General features: G+C 39.7%; 1 pseudogene; it reads left to right on the top strand.

Annotated features, from left to right (window-relative positions):
* The first annotated feature begins 710 nt into the window (after positions 1 to 710).
* Positions 711 to 1,185, top strand: LOC125919457 (60S ribosomal protein L37a-like; annotated as a pseudogene).
* Positions 1,186 to 9,733: the final 8,548 nt, after the last annotated feature.

The following is a 9,733-nucleotide window of genomic DNA, read 5'->3' as shown; positions in this document are numbered from 1 at the left end:
TATTTAGCCAAACTATTGATGAGGTAGTATAGAATAAAGAAGTTCTAAGACACAGAAAGATTAAAACATTTATGCCTTATGTGTCCCTTTGTAGAAAGCTTTTGGAAGATGAACTTGCATAAAACACGGGTGGAAATCAATAAAAAGAAAGACATAGGATGCAGAAAACAAAGGATTTAATGTATGAGGACCGAGAAAAGAGGTTCCTTGGGAATAGTTCTTCAGTAGGCTTAGAGAGCACCCAGTCCAGATTGGAGAAAAAGGATAGAGGACTATGAGAAGGATTTGGGAGGAACAGTGAAGTGCTTGGTAGGTTTGAAGGTTTGGAAAAAAATGACCATTGACAAATGTGTTAGACTGGGATAAAAACAGTGATAGGTAAGTGGAAAACTAAGCAGAAAAATATCAGATATTTTTATAAGTATGGAAATGTCACATTACATTATCTGGCTCAGGAATAAAGAATATTTATGTAGTCAATGGTATAAACACTGACTACTGATTTAAACATATATTTGTATTGAGAGAAACAGTATGTATGTGTGTGGGGGGAGTGGGGAAGAAGGCTGATGGTGTAAGAGAGTAATATTCTCCATTACTATAAAGGGAATTAAAATTATAATATTGGAAATTGAGCAATTGAGAAATATCCATACAAGCTTTATATTTAGACCAGAGCAAACTACTAAAAGAATCCTATGAGGTATAGCACTAGAGCAAATGACGTATTTTTTCAGTTAGGGGATAGAAAGTAAATGTTTTAGGTTTTATGAGCCATATGATTTTTGCTGTTGTAGGGTGAAAGCAGTCAATTGACAATTCATGAATGACTGGACATGGCTGTGTTCCAGAACGTTACAAAAACAGATGGCAGGTTCTCTGGGTTCTGTCCTAGTTTGTGGCAACATGGTTAAATGTGCCAAGAAAGTTGGAATCGTAGGTTAATATAGGACCTATTATGGTGCTTATGTCAGGAAAATGGTGATGAAAATTGAAATAAGCCAGCATGCCTAGTATACTGACTCCTTCTGTGGCAAAACCAAGATGAAGAGATGAGCTACGGGGATCTGACACTGTGGTTCCTGCATGAAAGCGGTAGCTGGTGGTGCCTGGACTCACAACACCATGCCTACTTGCACAGTAAAGTTTACCATCAGAAGACTGAAAGAATTGAAAAACCAGTAAAAGCCCCACCCTTTGAAACAGTGCTAGCCTATAGTAAATGGATTAATTTATTTAACAAAAAGAACAAAACCCGATGGTGGGTTGGATTTGGGCTTATGACATAGTTTGTTAACCTTATGACTAAAGGGCAAAAGGAAGTAAATAGGGATAATTTTCTCTTCCTGATTCGAGTTCATTTTTTGAACTTCCCTACCTTTCCCCCCCCCATTAACTGCAGAGTATAGAGTAATTTTCTATATTGCCCTTCACATCAGTGTCCAATTTAATGTTTATTTGTAAAGAGCTTGTGCTTTAGATTATCCGAACTATTTACCATCTCCAAATGTTGACCCAGATTTCTTTCTGTGCCTTATGCTTTTTCCTCTGGAATTACTCTCCTTACTTTACCTCTCAGCTTTTCAGAAGTGTATGTATCTTTCTGAGTTCCATCTGAAATAGCTGCTTCTCTAAGAAACGGTTACAGTTTCTTTCCACCTTACTGTAAACCCTTGTCCAGGTAGCCAACCAGAGATGATTTAATCCCTCATTTGGTAGAGATTGAGTTTTGGGGTCAGTCAGTCCTGAATTTGAATTTATAATCTACATATATACTTGCTGTATGACCTTGAAAAAAATGTATTTAACCTTTCTGAACTTTTTTTTCTTATCTGTAAATATTTCGTATGGTTCTTTATAAGTTAAAGTGGTTTAATATTGTTTTCTTCCTTTTACTTTTTTTTTTTTTAATTTTTTTTTTCAACATTTTTTTATTTTATTTTTGGGACAGAGAGAGACAGAGCATGAACGGGGGAGGGGCAGAGAGAGAGGGAGACACAGAATCGGAAACAGGCTCCAGGCTCCGAGCCATCAGCCCAGAGCCTGACGCGGGGCTCGAACTCACGGACCGCGAGATCGTGACCTGGCTGAAGTCGGACGCTTAACCGACTGCGCCACCCAGGCGCCCCTTCTTCCTTTTACTTTTAACCCTTATCCCTCATCCCTTATCAACTTGAACTCAGATTATATCTTCCTCATCTTAAATAATCCTGAAGCAGTTCTCAACAAGCATTTATTTGATTGAATTGAATTAGGAAGGAAATGTCTTAGTGTTAATTCTTAGCTGAAGAGTTCTGATTTTATGATAAAATTAGAGAAATTTTGTATTCTACAGTTTGCTGGTTCCCTAATTTTTCTTACATGGTCTATTTTTATTAGTTCACTTCTGTTTTCTACCACATTGCAAAGGAGGTGTAGTGTTACAGAAGGGAATACAGTGGCTTGATTTTTCCTTTGATGGGAACTAAGCCATATGTTTGTATTGAGTCAGCTACTCCAGACTCTGAATTCCCAATCAGATGGTCAGCAGTGTTTAATTGAATTCCCAATATGTGCAAGGCAACACTGGGTGCTGTCACTCTAGGGAGGTGTAACCATCTGGAAGAACTTTTTCAAAGAGCCCAGAATATGAGAATATGTCTCTTTGTATCTAAATTAAAATGATACTAAATTTGGCAAAGTAAATAGCTGGCATAAGTGCTGTCTTTTGCGTCCCACTCTCCCCTTTTATCATTCTTTCAATCTCCAAGAAAAGGCATCCTCCTTTTTTGCTATGGTGAGGCTAGTGTACATTTTCCTTGATTTCTTTCCTTCCTCATTATTGTAATTCGTGTAATACAGGATTCTGATGTTTAAAATCTTCAAGATCTTTTAGCTTTTGCATCCTTTTCTAACTTTAAATATGTATATATGATAGGAAGAATCCTAAAATGCCCTTGTAAGATTTCCTTCCATAATCCCTAGGACTGTGCATATGCTGGATGTTACTTCCTTGATTGTTACATTATATACCAAAAGGGAGGGATTTTGAGTATAATTAAGGTTACTGATCAATTGACCTTAAAATAGGGAGATTATCTAGATAGGCCTAATATAGTCACATGAGCCCTTTAATAGAATGTTTTTCAATTGGTAGTAGAAAGGGAAGCCAGAGATTTAAACATGAAAAGCATCCATTGTATTGTTGCTGGCTTGAAGATGGAGGGGCATATGTACAAGTGTGGGAGAGCAGCCTCTAGGAGTTGAGAGCAACCTCCAGCTAATTTACAGCAAGGGAATGGCTGGATATAGTCCAAATTAGCAAGGAAGTGGATCCTCCCCCAGTGCCTTCAGTTGAGAGCTCAGCCTAGTCAGCACCTGGATTTTGTGCTTGGGAGATCCTAAGCAGAGAACCCAGCTAAGCCCACATGGACTTTTGACCTACAAAATAGATAATAAGTTTGTGGTAATTTGGTACCTAGCCATGAGAAACTAATACAGCATTGGTCTTCCTTATTAAGAGTTGAGTTCCATTCCCTGCCCCACTAGTTGTCCTATTTGTTTCTTCTTTTCATCGTTAAACTTCTTAATTAACTTATCTAAACTTACTGTCTCATCTGTGTGCAACTGATGCTTTTCTCAGTTCCCATGCATCTGTCCCAATAGTGTCCAAAAATAACTTTCTGATGAACTTCTTCCTTACTAAACCCAAGGACTACTCCATTTGGTGTTTTGTATTGATTTTCTTTCTTGAAATTAGTACTTTTTGTAATACTTTTTGATTCTATTTTTTTCCCCTCTTTTCTTCTGTCTCCTCTGTTGTCTTCATAGATCTTGTTGACCAGTATTGGAATTGAATTTAGGAGCTATTGTAAGGAACCATCAGAGATGAATAAAGCAACAAGAATTTGAAAAAAATGTTAGGAAAGTCCAATAATTTTCATGGTGTCTTTGTTAGCATAAGGCTTTTCCTAAGGAGCCAGATGTGCTCTGTAGACATTGTATAGGTGTTATACCAGTTACCTATTACCACAATAATGCTTCCTAACAAGCTACCCCCAAACTCATGTTTGTATGTTGTATTAAAAACATAATCATTTATCATTCATGCATCTACTCATTTAGGCTGAGCTCAGTCAGCCAGGGGGTTTAGGCTTGGTGGCTAGGTGGATCTTATTCTCATTGCAAGTTATTGAAATACCAGTTGGCTGTGCTAGTACTGGTAAGACTTTACATGTTTCTGTCCTCCTTGGTGGAGTGATCTAGCCAAAGCATACTTTTCTCATGCCCATGACAGAGGTGCCAGAGGGCAAGTGGAAACATGTCAGAGCTTTTTAAGGCATAGCCTTGGAACTGGCATATACTGTCATCTCTGCCTCATTCTGTTAGCTCGAGCAAGTCACATGGCCAAACCACAAATTAGGGGGTGGGAGAATATATGCTACTATAGACTGAATTGTGTGCCCCCGCCCCTGCCCCCCATTCCTATGTTGAAGACCTAATCCCCAGTGTAATGGTATTTGGAGATGGGGACTTTGGAAACATTTTTTAATGTTTATTTTTTGAGAGAGAGAGAGAGAGAGAGAGAGAGAGCGCCAGGGGAGGGGCAGAGAGAGAGGGGGGCAGAGGATACAAGCAGGCTCTGCACCGACAGCAGTGACAGCAGTGTGGGGCTTGAACTCACGAACTGCAAGATCATGACCTGAGCCGAAGTTGGACACTCAACTGACTGAGCCACCCAGGTACCCCGGTGATGGGGCATTTGGTAGATAATTAGGTTTGGATATGATCTTAAAGGGGTGCTCTCATAATGGGATTAGTACCCTTACATGGACAGGCACCAGAGGGCTGGCTGGTTGACAGGAGCTCACTTGCCTTCTCCCCTACCCTTGCCATATGAGGACACAGCAAGAGGGTGGCCCTTTGAAAGCCAGGAAGGGAGCTCTTACTAGGACCTGTCATGCTGATCTTGGACTGCTAGCCTCCAAAACTGAGAAAATAAATTTCTGTTACTTAAGGCACCCAGTCTATGGTATTTTGTTATGGTAGCCCAAGTCGATTAATATACGCTCCATCATATTAGGAGGAGGAACTGCAAAAGATGCACATCTGAAAAAGATCACTGATGTAGGGAAAGATGGAGAACTGTCACAAAAAATGCCATCTGTCAAAGGCATTGAGTAGTATTTCACATTCTCTTCTCCCCACTCAGAGTAAGCCTCTCTACTCTACTCTTTATAACCTTTAGAAATATTGTCTGTATTCTATAGTAATCATTATAGGTTAGGTGATCATGCCGTAACAAGTAACCCTCAGCTGTCTCAATGACTTGACACAACCAGAGTTTATTTCTCTCTTGCGAATTTACTATGGATCTGGGTTCTTTATGGTACCTTCTTCCAGGTGTTGGTTTAGCATTCTGCAGTGCCTTTGTCCATGGCACCTCCTCCACATTAACAGGCTATTACCATGGCAGGATTGGAGGACTGGACAGCAACAGTTAAATGCTTTGGTCCTAAAGTTACACATTTTTATTCCTGTGTACCCAGAAGTAGAGGAGACCTATGTATTGGTGAACATTAATTATGACTTACTCTCACCTCCCCCTGCCCACAGACCTCATTTTCCTCTTCTGGGTTGCATTTCCTCCTTCAATAGGGAAGGTGTGCTAGATGACTTTCTCCTCAGACATTCTGTAGTAACAGAATGCCAACAGTCTTTGCCATGCTGCTTTGGTGCTCTAGATCAAGTGCCCAGCACTTTCCCAAAGTCACCCTACTTTATTAGAAATATCTGTGAGGCATCCTTAGCCTCAAATTAGTTTTCTAAGATCATTTACTATTTCAACTTCAGTCCAAATTGATACCTCAGTATTCCTTAGACATGACCTTAGCCTTAACCTCATATTGTTTTTATCCTTGTCCACTCTGCTGTAGCCACACTGGCCATTTGATCTCCCTCAAATATGGCAAACTTTTTCCTGCCACAGGGCCTTTGCATTTGTTATTTCCTTTGGCTTGTTCTTCTTTATTCTGGTTCTGTCTCATTACTCTCTTCTCACATGGAAGAATGTTATCACCTCAGAATGGCTTTTCTGCCTTATCTAGAGTACCCCTCCTGCCACCAGTCACCACAGCATATTACCTTCATGTCACTTAGTGCTATCAGAAATAATTTTGTATATTTATTTGTGTTTATTTTCTGTTCTTCCAAGTTAGAATTTAAACCCTTTGAAGATAGGGACTTTGCCTGTTTTCATTGCTCAATGCCTAGCACTTAGAACAATGTTTGACACATAATAATCCCTGAATAAAATTTGCTGCTGAAGTGATGCTTGTTCCTCAGCATTTGGTCTCATTACTTCCTTTGCCTGGCTATCTATTCCACCCCATTTCCTTTTAAGCATGCCTAAATGGTATGGGTTCTTCAAGGTCAGCTTAAAGACCACGTCATGAGTTTTCCACTTATTCGTGTCTCCAGTTACTTCCTAGTAAGAAGGCATCCTTTACCTCCATTGAATATCCATTAAAAATATTTTCAGGTATCATTCTCAAAGGACTACAGTATTTTTTAGATTCATTGTGTATCTTAATCTCACAACAACCCAGTGATGAATTCCTCGTAGATGAAGATGCTTGGACAGGCCCTGTAGCTTGTAAGAAATCCTGTCATGACTGGAAGCCATGTGTCTTGCTTTGAATCCAGCATCCATTCCTCCATATCACAAGTGATGTTCATTTACTTCCTACATGTTGTTTAAACACAAATAAAATAAACTGTGGTCCCTGTCCCAGTAGGAGCAACATCACATTGTGTCTAGTTCTCTCCTTTCGTGTCTGGGTGTCTTAGAGGTGGCATGCACCAAGTGTTGCAGGAACCCTGAGGAGGCAGCATCTGAGGGCCAATGAGCAGTGGGAAGGGGACCTGCAGTGACTTCCCAGAGGACGTACTTAATAAGTCTAGTTTTTTTGTTTTAATTTTGTTTTTATTTTTTAAAATTTACATCCAAATTAGTTAGCATATAGTGAAACAATGATTTCAGGAGTAGATTCCTTAATGCCCCTTATCCATTTAGCCCATCCCCCCTCCCATAACCCCTCCATTTACCCTCAGTTTGTTCTCCATATTTATGGGTCTCTTCTGTTTTGTCCCCCTCCCTGTTTTATATTATTTTTGTTTCCCTTCCCTTATGTTAATCTGTTTTGTCTCTTAAAGTCTTCATATGAGTGAAGTCATATGATTTTTGTCTTTCTCTGAGTGACTAATTTCACTTATCATAATACCCTCCAGTTCCATCCACGTAGTTGAAAATGGCAAGATTTCATTCTTTTTGATTGCCGAGTAATACTCCATTGTGTGTGTGTGTGTGTGTGTGTGTGTGTGTGTACCACATCTTCTTTATCCATTCATCCATCGATGGACATTTGGGCTCTTTCCATACTTTGGCTATTGTTGATAGTGCTGCTATAAACATTGGGGTGCATGTGTCCCTTCAAAACAGCACACCTGTATCCCGTGGATAAATGCCTAGTAGTGCAAATGCTGGGTCGCAGGGTAGTTCTATTTTTAGTTATTTGAGGAACCTCCATACTGTTTTCCAGAGGGGCTGCACCAGCTTGCATTGCCACCAACAATGCAAAGAGATCCTCTTTTTCCGCACCCTCACCAACATCTGTTGTTGCCTGAGTTGTTAATGTTAGCCATTCTGACAGGTATAAGGTGGTATCTCCTTGTGGTTTTGATTTGTATTTCCCTGATGATGAGTGATGTTGGCATTTTTTCATGTGTTGGTTGGCCATCTGGATGTCTTCCTTGGAGAAGTGTCTATTCATGTCTTTTGCCCATTTCTTCACTGGATTATTTGTTTTTTGGGTGTTGAGTTTGATAAGTTCTTTATAGATTTTGGATACTAACCCTTTATCTGATATGTCATTTGCAAATATCTTCTCCCATTCTGTCGGTTGCCTTTTAGTTTTTCTGATTGTTTCCTTCTCTGTGCAGGAGCTTTTTATTTTGATGAGGTCCCAATAGTTCATTTTTGCTTTTGTTTTCCTTGCCTCTGGAGATGTGTTGAGTAAGGAGTTGCTGCGGCCAAGGTCAAAGAGGTTTTTGCCTGCTTTCTCCTTGAGGATTTAGATGGGTTCCTGTCTTACATTTAGGTCTTTCATCCATTTTGAGTTTATTTTTGTGTCTGGTGTAAGAAAGTGGTCCAGGTTCATTTTTCTGCATGTCGCTGTCCAGTTTTCCCAGCTCTACTTGCTGAAGAGACTGTCTTTATTCCATTGGATATTCTTTCCTGCTTTGTCAAAGATTAGTTGGCCATATGTTTGTGGGTCCATTTCTGGGTTTTCTATTCTGTTCCATTGATCTGGGTGTCTGTTCTTGTGCCAATAAGTCTAGTTTTGAAGGAAGACAATTCAGTGAGGCTGAGGAAAAGATAGAAATTCTAGACTGAGCCACAGGAACAAACTTGCAGAAAGGATAATCCCCAGGGCTAAGAATTCTCTTATTAAGGTGGTTGCGGTTGAAGTCATAGGCACCTCTCACTTGATTCTGGAGCACGGAGAGCAGGTGAAGTCTGATGCTTCTCAGAGGGGGAGCACCCTACTGCTCCAAGACTAGGGATTCAAGGATTGGTGAAGACAAAACCAGCTTGGGAGCAAAGGGTGAAAGGTCAAGAAAGGATGACCAAAGAGGGGGCATTTTTAGGTTGAAAGTTTAGAACCATGGACATCTAAAGCCAGAAGAGTGTAGAGAGGATTCAGTCTAGAGTTTGCACTGGGCATGCCTTATTGTATGCTACATTTTTACAACAATTTTGTGCCTATAGTGGTATCAAATTTGTAATTAGAATGCTGTCCCTCGCAATTATCAAAAAGCTCTACTTAAATGGCCTTAAACAAAAAAGGGGATTTATTGGATCATGTAACTTAAAGACCAAAGAAAGGATGGGTTTCAGATGTAGTTGACCAGAGCTTTATTATTTTTCTTTCGTGATTCTCTCACCTCTGTCCTCTTTGATGTTGCCTTCATAATAAGCTGGCTTTTTGGTAGCAAAATGGCTGCTGCTTTTTCAAACCTCCTCTCAGTGTATCTTGCCACTCAGAAATGCCCCTTTTCCCATTAAATCAAGTCCTGGTTTCCTTCTGATAGGATTAACTAGGGTTCTGTGCCCATTCCTGAATCAAGTATCCTGATAAGGCAGATAATGATTATGGTGGTTCTTGAGGCTATTCAAGATTAACATCTCCTTTTGCTAGTGTTAATTCTATCCAGTTAATTTGCTAGTTAATTCTGTCCAGGTTGCTTGGCTGCTATACAACAGAAAGAATGGAATGGATGTTAGGGTGGCATTTTCCATTTCCTCTGGAAGGACTGTTTCTTGTTCTCCAGTGTATATTCTCCAGTTTCAAGTTCATGATGGATACTCAACAAATATATATTGAATGAATAAATCAAATATTTTATGTATTTTTTTGTCTTTTTACCAGCGTTTCTTGTTTCCTTTCTCTAGTTCTTTTCTGTTCTAAAAACAGTGCTTTTATTTTTTGCCCACTTAATCCTTTCCCTCCTGCTAATGACATGTAACTCATGTAATTGTTCTGCATCCAAACAAAATCATTCTCCTTCTGCTATTCCTATCAAACTACTGTCCCATCACTTTCTTTCTTTCTTTCCTTTTCTTCATTGTCAGACTCCCACCATTTTCTTTTTCTTCACGGTCAGACTTCAAGAGAGTGGTTTGCTCTAGCTG

Source organism: Panthera uncia, chromosome B4 (genome assembly GCF_023721935.1).
Source record: "Panthera uncia isolate 11264 chromosome B4, Puncia_PCG_1.0, whole genome shotgun sequence".
Taxonomy (NCBI): domain Eukaryota; kingdom Metazoa; phylum Chordata; class Mammalia; order Carnivora; family Felidae; genus Panthera; species Panthera uncia.
This window is presented reverse-complemented; position numbering and strand designations above follow the sequence as displayed.